The following is an 11,851-nucleotide window of genomic DNA, read 5'->3' on the forward strand; positions in this document are numbered from 1 at the left end:
TAACTAGATTGGAAATATGAGAGCTCCTATTTTCCACCCCCTTGCACTATTAAACTTTATATTTGCCAATTTGTTAGTTAAAACATGGTGTTTCATTGTAATTTGCATCCTTTCCATTGTGTGTGTGTGTAGCTATTAAAAAGCTATTTGTATTTCTTTTGCTGTGAACTTCTTTGCTGTATCTTTCACTACTTTTTCTAGTGGTTTGTCTTATTCTTTAATCATTTCTACGGTTTCTTGATGTATTAAGATATTAAGCCTTTGTTATCCAATGTGTTGAAAGCATTTTATCTAGTTTGTTAGTTTTTGTCCCTCTTTGTTGCCATATATATATATATATATATATATATATATATATATATATATATATATATATACTTGTAATTAATAGACTTTCTTAGAGCAGTTTTAGGTTTACAGAAATATCAAGTGGCAAGAACAGGTTCCATTATACTCATTCTTCCCCCCAACCCCCATCCCTCACAGGTTCCCCTGTTATTAATATCTTGTATTGCTGTGGCATATCCAAAATTTTTAGCTCTACATATATTTTAATGAGATACAGTGTATGAATCTCCTTCTTAATGGCTTCTGGATTTCATTTCAATGCCTTGTTTAGGACCTCTTTTGTTCCAGGTTACAAAACAATTCTAAGAGTTTTTTGTTGTTGTTCTTGTTCCTAACATATGGGGTGACATGATAGTAAATGATGTTTTGGCATTTATGGATTATATAAATCATAATTATATACATTTTCTGTATTAATAATCTATTAACGTAGGAAAGCCTGTTAATGATTTTCTAATGTTGAGCCGTTCTAGCATTCTTAGGACAAACTCTAGTTGGGTTATGATGTTTTGATAAGTTTGGGATTTGATATGTAAATATTTTATTTAGGATTTTAAAATTGACTTTTACTATGCCCTGGCACCACTCATGTAAATTACAAATGTCTATAGAATCTGCCCCCAAATCTCCTGGACCTGGTGCTGTTTTCAGATATAGGTCTTTGGAACATCTTGTCCATGTGTTTTATGGGGGTTGGTCTGTAGGGTGCTTCTACTTCTTTTTTCTCTAATTTTGGTTACTTTTATTCATAGAGGAAGTCATCTGTTTTCTGTGGATTTAAAAAATGTTGGTATTTTAATAGAGCTATTCTCTTTAATGCTTTAGAGTTTTGTCGTGTCCTTTGACGTGTTGAATGCTGTTTGCACGTCTTTGCTCTGTTTACTGAATCTGTACTTTTGTTGCTGTTGGCTTTTGGCTTCGCTGACTTATACTTTCAGGTTTACTGGTTCTCTTCTTAGGCTTATTTTGCTTTTCTTTTTCTAGCTTCTCAAGGTGAAAGCATAATAATTTCAATTGTTCGCAGTCTTTCCTGTTTTCTTGGAAATATAGGTAAGGCTTCCTCCTTCAAATGCTGCTTTGTGGATGCATCATGCCCTTTATTGTTCATTTGAAGGTAGCCTGTAATTATTTTCTCTTTTAATCTAAGAATTATGAAGAAGTTTGCTTTCTAATTTATTCTCTTGTTATTTTTCATTGTCCATATTAATTGACTAGTCAGTTTCTGTGTTGCAGTCAGTGATTAAGACCTTTATGATTTCTGCTTACTGAAAATTTAAAAATGTTCTTGTGACTTAACACAGTACCAGTTATTAGGTGTTCTACATGTGCCTGAGAAGGATGGCAATCTCCCTTTTAAAAAACTTTTTAACTTTGAAATAATGATAAATTCATAGAAAATTGTAAAAAAAAAAAATAGTAGAGACTCTCTGTGTCCCCTTCATCCAGTTTTCCCAGGTAACATCTAACATAACCACCACACCACGGAATGTTAGTTTTCTCTTGCTTCACAGTAAATTATCATAAACTTAGTGGCTTAAAATAACACCTATTTATTAGCTCATGGTTCTGTCGTCAGAAGTCTGGCACACATGTCTGGGTTCTCTGCTCAGGACCTCACTGGCTAAAAGCAAGGGTTGATGGTACCCCAGTCTCCTCTAGGGCCTGGGGTCCTCTTTCAAGCCAGCGTGGCTGGGGCAGAATTTAGTTCCTTGCGGTTGAAGGACTGAGAGCCAGGCTCCTTTGTTGGCTGTCGGCCAGGGGCCATTCTTAGCTCCTGCAAGGAGCAGCTTTCCTTGCTGTATGGCCCCTCCAGCCTCAGAGCCAGCGATGGAGTCTGAATCCTCACATTCTGTGATCTCTTTCACAAGGAAGAATCCAGTCCCTTGGGATCACATGAAAAGATCCGACTCACCCTGGTTAATCTTCACATTTGTTTGATTTATGCTTGTTGATTAACAACAAACATGTATTCTGGAGGTCTGGGAAGTCCAAGATCATGGCAGGGAAGATTTAGTGTCTGTTCTCATGCAGCTCACATGGCAGGATGGCAATCTCCACATCTTAATGTCAGTTGAAAGGGGACCTTAACTGCACCTAGAGATCCCTTATTCCATATACCAATGTAACTATGGGAGTGGTATCACATCACAGCCACAGGTTTTGCCCACACTTGAGGACTGGGGATTAGACAAGAGGGTCCACAGGCTCACCTTAGAATTCTGCTTACCGCCAACATCACAGGCACAGGCAGGGAACTGGCACTGGTACAGTCCACAGACCTTACTCAGATTTTACCAGTTTTACATGCACTTGTGAGTATTTGTGGGTATGTGTATTTCTATGTGCAGAGCCTCTTACTGGCTACAAAATTATATATGGATTATATCTAGCTTGTTAATTGGCTAATAAAATGTAACATTTACATGATCTATACACTTGGGAATTTGAGTAGGGCATTTCACTTTCAGGATCCTTAATTTTTATTTTTAATTTTATGGGCTTTTTTTTTAGCTATAGAAAATTTTCTTCAATTATTTATTTTCTCTCCTCCATTTTCCGCTTTTCATCTAGAATAGTTTTTAGATGGATACTGAAATATGTGGGACTATCTTCCTTGACTCTCAGGTACCCCTTTTCATTGTCCACCTGCTTGTCTAGGTGCACCAGTTGCTGGGAGAATCCCTAAAGTCTGTCTTTCAGTTTCCTAATTGGCCTCTTCAATGATCCATTCTACTATTTAGCTAATTTGTGGAGGTTTTCCTTTAATCCAGCAACATTTGAGTTCCCAAGGCCTCTATTTGGCTCTTACTTATGGATGGAATATTTAATTTTTCTAATAGTACTTTTGCTTATTCTAATATCTTATTATTTTTCTCCATTCATCTTGCTTCCTCAGATGTTGCTATAACTGTCTGCCTTTCTAGCGTGGTGCAAACATTTGGTGATCCTTGGTTTTACGCTCATGTTGGTTTTCGAGACTCCTTGTCGACTTGTCCGTGAGCAGTATGTCTGTTCTTCTTATGCTGTTGGCATGAAGATGGATGAGAGGCAGGATGTACTGCCCTGGGGCAGGAGGCCACTTGTCACACTTCTGGGAGAGAGTTCCCAGTTCACCCACTGCCATCTTCCGGGGCACTGCCCTCACCCCCGGCCCAGGTGACTACTCCCAAAGTCCCTGCTTTGGCATAGGCACAATCCAGTTTACTGCTTGGCACAGAGAATGTGATGAGGACCAACTCGGGCAGAGAATCCCTATAAATAACCCTGTCCAGTGCCCTGGGCCTGCCTCTTCCCAAACGCACTGCCTCCAACCCAGCACTCCTAGGGCAGTTACTGCATTTGGCGCAGCCCTGATGTGCACACTTTCATTCTGTCTTCAATCTCTTAGAAAATCAGGATCATTTGTCCTAAATAGAAAGCAATCTAAAAGTAAATGCCATAGGAAAAAAACCCCCAAACCAACGTGATTAAATTCCAGCCAAGCACCGTGGCCTCCTCAGGACTCTTACCTGCTCTCAGATTGTTGAGGAGAAGGAATATTGGTAAGTATCAGAGGTGTCAGGTGTATCAGCACGACTTCCCCCTCAGCCCAAACAGGAGGTAGCAAATAGAATAGAAAGAGAGACAACTATGTTAGTATGTAAGCCAATATTATCTAATGCCGCATCTGTCAGCCACCTGAAAATGTCTCCCACACTTGAGGAAATACAGACTAAGGGCCAGGAATGGATGTCCTCAAAGCTCCCCTCCAGCAGGGGAAGACTAGGTCTCTGCACATACCAGTCGTATCCCTCTGCCTGGAGGCGCGTCTCCCGTTCTCAGTCACCTTTCAGGGACCCACGCCCAGGCGACATACAGGTGACACATGGAAGTCAGCCTGAGCAAATGTGGCTCACAAGTTGTGGGGAGTAATTTTTAAACCCTTAAGTGTTGGCTTTTATTCTGTAATATATGATGTCACATCTGGGTAATCTAGTGAAAACCAAATATTCCAGCATTTTTGTGTTGGTTTTGAAATTACAGTCACTACTCCCATCAGGAGGGTTAGGTTTACCCTCAGCCCCACCTCAAGTCAACGTCACCAGTGAGGACCTTCAGATCTTAGGAGAAAAATAGGAATGGGACAGTGAGTTGTAGTAAACTCTATCATAGCCTTTATAAATTGTTTTTATAGTCACTCAAAGAAACATTTTGAAAATGACACACTAAAATAGATTTTCCAGTGAACCCTTATACACCTTAAATTAATAATCATGGTAGTTTCCATTGACCATTCCTTTTCTGAGGGATATTCTGTAGGCACCCCCTTTCTGTCTCCAGTTTCAAAAAGATACTTTGTTTTTCATTTGGTTTGTTTTGACAGTAATGGGCAGAGTTCGTACCATCTGGCTACTCCCAACGCCCTGCTCTGCTTCTTGGGTCCCACAGCCCTTCCAGACATTGGAGGCAGTGGCGCCCTGGACGTGACTCCCAAGTCCATATCCCCAGGCACAGGGTCATGTGGCTTTCCCTCTGCCTGCACTAAGTTCTCTGCAAAGCACAGTCTCATACTCCCTCACTCCCAGGAGTACCTGCTCCCCACACGCATCCCATCCAGTCCCTTCTCCCCCAGGGCATCCTCACAGACCCTCCCTTGCTGAGCCTCTGCTTTGCCCCACCTTTCTCTGCCTAAACACCAACAGTCTCCAACAAGACTGATCCAAAATTCAATTGACTAGGAATGGAAAATTTTGAAATAACCCAGAAGGTATGCAGAACCATGTCTACAATTATGTGAATGAGGGATATGGGGATGGGGGAAGAGCAGCCTCTACTCTTTGGGATTAAAGAGTAGGTGGTGCATTTATCATCTGCAGAAACACAGATGAGGCAACTTGTCCTCACAATCAATCTTCCATCGCTTAATTGTTTTCTGCATAAAATGTGACACCATCTAATAACCTCACAGTTCTCAATGTAGGGGGCCAAGCACAAAAGGATACACTTCAATGGAAGGGTAGCTTTTGGGGATCCAGGGTTGACACCCCAAATACAAAAATGAAAGTTTGTAATAACTTGGCACAATGTCAATGACTTGCTGCTGTTTGTTCTTTGTTTTAGTGTGTTGTTTTAAACAGAGGAATAAACAGCCAGTTAAAGGAACCCCAACTTACTAATCAATTACATGCAGGTGTTTATAGATTTCTTGCTTTAATGAATTATACTTGGACTTGTGCCATCCTTGAAATGCCTTAGACACTAAAAGAACAGCGGATGGCTTAGTAATAACGTTTCAGAGTGACACTGCCTAGTATTCACTCTAGAACAATACCAGGAAGTTTCAGTTACTTACTGTACATGTAGGCATGTTCGTAACTATTGGGTTTCTAATGGATACTCACAAAAATCAGATCTTAGGGACCCTTAGACATGACAGTTAAAAGAGCAGAGTGATGATTTCCTATATGAAACCAATACAGCTTGTTTTTAGACAGAGAAACACATTGTCATTTGGTCTCTTTTGACATTTGTGACTTATTTTAAATATTAGCGCGCCCTTTTTGTTTGGCACATTTTGCGGCTGTCTTGGCCAAGGCCATCTCCGTTCAGATGGCCATTCATTGACTTCAGATGTGGTGGCTGCGCTTCTCCTTTGGCTGGTGGGATAGCCATCCCACTTTGCCCTTTACTGGTCAGCTGCAACACCAATCAAAGTTCAAGGCACATCACTGCTGGCCCACAGGCCACAAATAAAGGACATTTCACCCAAGTGAACATTTTTTTCTTTTTACCTACAGAATTGGTACCATATTGAGGACTTCTCAGGGGGGAGAGATGGGTGTGGGGGAGGAAGGGCTTGAAAAGATAAGCTAAGTATAGGTTTCCCATATGTTCCGCTGAGTTCAGGGAAGAATCCACGCTGTTATGGTAACACCCTAAGAACCACAAAACAAGCGAGAAGAATCAGCTCCCTCCTCCTGGCTCTTTGCTGCCGCCCACAGTTTTGGGCCTACGTGATGTCTCCAGCCAGCGGCTGGGGAAGACCTCCTTCGGGTCTGCTCTGGGCTTTGGGGCGTGGCAGCAGTGTCCGGGCCCCGCCTTTCTCTGGGGGAAACGAGGCTGGCACTAGGGTAGTCCTCACGTGACTCCTGGTGCCGCGTGGAGGACTCGGCAAGTGCTGTGTAAGTGTGAAACACTGTGCATTGCCTTTATAAGTACCTATCAAAACAAATGAAAACATCTCATTTAACACACAGTATTTAAGTAAACACATTACGGATATACCAAAATAATCCCCCCCAAATATTAAACAACAAATCAACCCCCTGTCAGAGCCTGACTCACTGAATAAACGGAATGAATAAAATTGTAACTCACGCGCTTGACTACGGCTCTATGAAATTTTTGAATTTGTTAGGTGTAGCGTGTGATTTCTGCACAGACTAACCAAAATAAGCTCAAATGCTTTGTTCTCTTTCGCACTGAAAACTGAGCAGATCTGCATTTCCCCAATTTGGGTAATACAGGCACAAGAGTGAAAACCTCATTTTCTTCCCTTCTCCCCTCCCTCTGCCCAGCTGGGAGGTAGCAGCAGGTTGTTCAGATCCAAGGACCCTTATTTCCACTCTAGCAGGGCACTGGTCGGGCTGCATCGTTTGCTGCGGACACCACCAGTTCCCAGAAGAAAGAACTGCTCCTCTCCTTACCCATGTTCCAGAGAGCTGTCCGCAGGATTCTAAGTGACCATGGCGGAACGCGCTCTCTCTGCCTAAGAGCAGACACCTCTTCCTCGGGCCTGAAGGAGAAACACTGAAACTGTCTCAGAGAGTCTCCTGCTGTTTTTAACCTTCGTCTAAGCGTGTCCACGAGTGTCATCAGCCAAGAGTGGAATTTCCAATTCTCCAACAAATGCCGTTGGAGTTCCAAAAGGGGATCTGAAGACTCAGCAGCATCCCACGGGAGAAATCCGATGCTTCCTCCGAAGGATACACAGGCACCAACGCCTAACCAAACCAGCGCCTCCTGGCTGCATTCTGGATCTCTAAAGGAAGGCTTTGGCTCCGCTGGTCCCCAGCCATCGGAGAGTTCAGTGTCCTCGGCATCCGGATAGCTCCGGTTAAAGCAGACACGCTTGCCGGCTGAATCTGGGCTGATTTCCAGCTCATTCCCCACAAGGCCCTGCCCCCACCTGTGCCCCTCTCCCGCTCCCAAATGCCCTGTCCCCTTCGGGACTGGTTGTGTAGCCGTATTCTCGGGTGGGACAATGTGCATAAATGTCAGCATGCCCGAACACCCCATGTGTTTACTCATCATTCAGTGACTATTTTTCAAGTCCCTGCTTTGGGCACTGGGGTACAGGGTTGAGCAGCAACACTCACCCTTGCTCTGCATGCCACCCAAACTCCCTGTGGGGAGGAAACGCAGCAGCCCCCTCCTCCAGCTCCCCCTGCAGGAGCCAGACTTCAGGCCAAGAATGCTGATGAAGTGTGGATCAGGTGATAATACTTTGAAAGGTCATAATTATAATTTTATTAAGCTGTGATCAGGGAGATAAGATAAATGTCATAGAAATGTGTTTAATATTGGATACATATTAAATTGCAAAACAATTATGAATTTGTGTTTCTGGTGTACTTTAAAATTTGGGTATGTGTAAGGGTAAAAGCTGAGTCTAATTTTTTTATCTGCTCAATGAGGAATTGATTTTAATTCTTTCTCTGCTAATTAAAGGAAAATGAGAAAAACAAACTACTTACTAAAGCACTAAATACATTTTGATTACTTATGGATATAAGCAGTTATTTTGGTTCATTTATTTGCTTTCTGAAAGCGTGATGATAGGTACAATTAAGCTTTAATAGTGGCATAGGGTTTACTCAGCGGGGAGAGTGAGGGCTGCCGCTTTCCCCTGGGTTGCAGTGTTTGCCCTGGGGTGACGCTGGGCAGCACGTGGCCCCTATCAGGCAGAGCCAGCTCTGTAGGGACACAGCAGAGGCAGGGGGCTGGGGCAGAAGCGGGGTGTGGTTCCTGGGAGCAGGAGCGGCCACGGTCTGTTCAGGTGCCTGGGGAAGCGGAGGGACCTCCAGCCGACAGCTGGACACGGAGGTTCTGCTGCAGGATGAGGAGCAGACACGCAGGGAGGCGGTGGGAGGACAGCTTGCTGGAGGAACAGGGTCAGCGGAAGGGTTTTTTTTTTTTGGCTTAAAACAACATAAATTTGTTAACATATATTTTGGGGGTCAGAGTCTCCACGGACAAAAGCTCAGGTGTGGGCCGGGCTGTGTTCCGTGCTGGGGGCTCTCTGGGAGAGCCCAGGGCCTTTCCCTTCCAGGCTTCTGGGGGCCGCCTTGATCTGCGGCCCCTTCCTCCAACCTCAGGCCAGCGACACTGCCCCGTGCCCGGCCCACACGGCCATCATTCTCGGTTAGTCTTTAGAATCCGTCTCCACCTCTCTCCTTTCTTTTCCTTTTTTCAGGATTTTTTTTTAACGTAGGAAAGACTGGTACTCATAGACCAAGGTAAAGAAGGACTGGGCGTGGGCAGCTGAGGCTGCCTCGGGGTGGGGAGGAGGTGGGCAGCGCGGGGGCAGTAAGGGGCGGGCTGTGCACCCTGGAGGGGCCCGCCTCTGAGCCGCGGTCACCTGGCGTGAGTGGGCAGGAAGAGGTGAGAGGAGCCTTTGAGGGAGAGGGAGCATCCGAGCATCGCGCAGAAGGCAGCTGTGCCCAGGGCAGTGGAAGGCAGATCTCCTGCTGGGGTTGGGGCGCCTGCCCTGGGTCCGGGGAGAGCATGAGGGTGGGGGCACTGTTCCAGGTGAGGCTGGGGGCATCCGGCTGCAGGAGGCTGGGACGCAGGGAGGTGGTCTGGATTTACAGAAGGTCCTTAGTCCTGCGTTGGGACTTCCCGACAGGGCCCAGCAGATCGGCAGCGAGACTGGAGACAAGGGGCAAAGGAGGGTGGAAGTGCCCATAGATGCATGAGAGGGCCAGGGAGGGTTCTGAGGCCTGTGCCCGTTTGCCGGGGCGCCCCCCTCACCCCCACCCATATCAATTAAGTCAGGGCCAGGGGTGAGGACCCAGGTTGGTATTTTTAAAAGCTCCCCAGGTGATTCCAGGGCTGTCAGGGCTTAGAACTGTTGGAGGGACACAACAAAATGCCCTGTTACCACTCCAGGGCTTTGGAAAAACTAGAAGGGGATGAAGATGGGGGGACCTGGCCTGAGTAGGATGGTGGCAGCACAGGGGCAAGGCTGGGGGCTACCACGGTGCCATGATGGGTCAAGGTACCAAATAGATTTATTGAGATGGAACATAGCATTTAGACAAGTCTTTTGTGAACTTACTTGGAGCTTTTACAAAGGTATCAAATCCGAATCTCATCTGGGTATTCAGGTGTGGCTCCTGGAGGAAGGGGTTCCCCTCCTGGCACAAGCTCCCTATGAATTCCTGAGACTGAAAAAAGACAAGGGAAAGGGTCGGTTGGGGGTTAGAGGCTTTTTGATTCTCACCGCACGATCTCTCTCCTGGTGAATGCTGTGTGCTTGGTGCTCGCTCTCTCTCTCTCTCTCTCTCTCTTTCTCTCTCTCTCTCTCTCTCTCTCTCTCTCTCTGCTCTTGAGTCCTTCTTCAGCTGTGGAGCGCTCTCCTCACCACCCCCAGCCCTTCTGGGAGGAACTCTGTGGGAGGGTCCCTGGTGACTTTGGGTGCCTGACCAATTAGTACCAGGAATGGAGGGGAGGAGCAAATGGCTGCTACTTTCCACCCCTTACCCCTGACCTGTGGCTCTTACAGGGTGAACATCACCTTGGTGTGCACAAACAGGCCCTTATATGCGTATCACCATCAAGGCTGGCAGAATTCTGGTTGAAAATTTCCATTAACCCAACACCACCTAATGAATCATGTTTATACAAGAGCTAAGCAAACATAGTGTGTAAATATTTGAAGTATCCTAGAAATTCAGGCTGCCCAGTGACCAAAGAGAGAGGGTGAGAGAGCCCTGGGGGTTGCGGTCCAGTTCTGGGCTGTGGTGGAACCCCCGCCCAGAAGCTTACCCGTGTGGTGATGAAGGAGCGCTGGGTGATGTGTGTGGGAGGCAGGAGGAAATGTGAGGACAGGCAGGGCCCTGAGGGCATGAGAGGACCGGGACACCACTGGATTCTCAGGCTGGGATGATGGCAGCCTTTACAAACAGTAGAAGACTGTGCCCGTCCCTCTGTCTGCTGAACCTCCACACTCCAGCACACACCTGCCGGCATACACTGTTGAAAGGGGATGCTGAAAGAACATTCTGGAATGTCTTTGCAGTGGACAATTGCAAAGCCTGTCTCAGCTTCCTGGGAAAGAGCACAGCTTTGGTACCCAGCTTGGCTACTTGTTATCTCTGTGGCCCTGGGCAAGTTACTGTTAAGTCTTGGTCTTCACATCCTTAAATTGGTCCTAATTAGGGGGCCCACCTCCTAGGTATAAGGATCACAGAGAAGATGCAGGCAGAGTGTTTTTCAAAGGGCTCCTGTAGGGGAAGCGTTCTGCAGGTGGGGAGAGTGCAGCAGCCAGTCTGCAGGGGGACCCCTCCACACCCCTTCTCCTGGAAGCATGGAGTGGTGGGATGGTGCCTCCTTATTAAGATTCTGCCATTATATCTTCACAAAATCGGGTCCCTAGTTGCCATTGTCTTCCATCAACACAGACTGAATCAGTTCCAAGTGAACCAAGGGATGCCCTGGTGGTGCAGCTGCTGAGGCCCTGACCCCTCACCCTGCCTAGCCGAGAGACGACCTGGCCATTCCATCCTGGCCCCGGGGGGAAGTCACATTTCTCCTTCCGCTCTGGGCCTCCTCCCAGCCTGCAGCTCACCAGTTTGTTAAATATCTGCTTCATCTGCCTCCCAGGCTGCAGAGCCTTGGGGAGGCCTCGCATCCATTGCTTTCGCTTTGCCTTGTTGTGGTGCTTAGTTCTCTAACTGGTCTTCACCAACAATTTCTCGCATTAATGGACCAAGGAGTGTTTCAAACAGCCAACCACTGAGACCAGTGTTTGCAGAACTGGGCATTTTGTAACCTTCTGATTTTTAACTGATTGGATGTTTTCCATACTAGAAGTAGCAAAGATCCTTTTGTTTTACAAAGTGGCAGCAGGTAGGTAAAGGTGGGTGTACAAAAATGACAGTGTTTTACTGAGGTCACATTTGTGGAAAAAAAATGCTCTAATGTTTCTCCTCTGAAGATAGACTCCCTTTAGTTATTTACTTAATAGCTGTGATCACAGGTAGAGGAGAGAACAATTTTGGCTTTGGACTAAATATATGAAAAGATACATTTCATGAGGAAAAATGCCCAAAGAAAAAACTGCTTCCCCCCTAGAACTCTGGTCATGATTAACAACTCCAGTGGACTCACGGAGGGATGCGTCATAACAACATGCCTCTCAGGGATGTCACCAAACACATGGGGGCAAGGGCGATCAGACCACCTCCTTCGCTCAGCGTGGAAGAGAGAGACACGGGGAAGCCAGCGAGCAGCTTCCAGT

At 46.0% G+C, this 11,851-nt stretch overlaps 1 long non-coding RNA gene across 1 annotated transcript; it reads right to left on the bottom strand.

The window, feature by feature from the left end:
• Positions 1–7,849: 7,849 nt before the first annotated feature.
• LOC108410196 (uncharacterized) lies at positions 7,850–10,004 on the bottom strand. The gene is made up of 3 exons (XR_012133474.1): positions 9,668–10,004; positions 8,969–9,258; positions 7,850–8,488 (listed from the first exon to the last, which is right to left on the bottom strand). It is a non-coding gene; the product is annotated as an uncharacterized lncRNA (long non-coding RNA).
• Positions 10,005–11,851: the final 1,847 nt, after the last annotated feature.

Source organism: Manis javanica, chromosome 7 (assembly GCF_040802235.1).
Source record: "Manis javanica isolate MJ-LG chromosome 7, MJ_LKY, whole genome shotgun sequence".
Classification (NCBI taxonomy): Eukaryota; Metazoa; Chordata; class Mammalia; order Pholidota; family Manidae; genus Manis; species Manis javanica.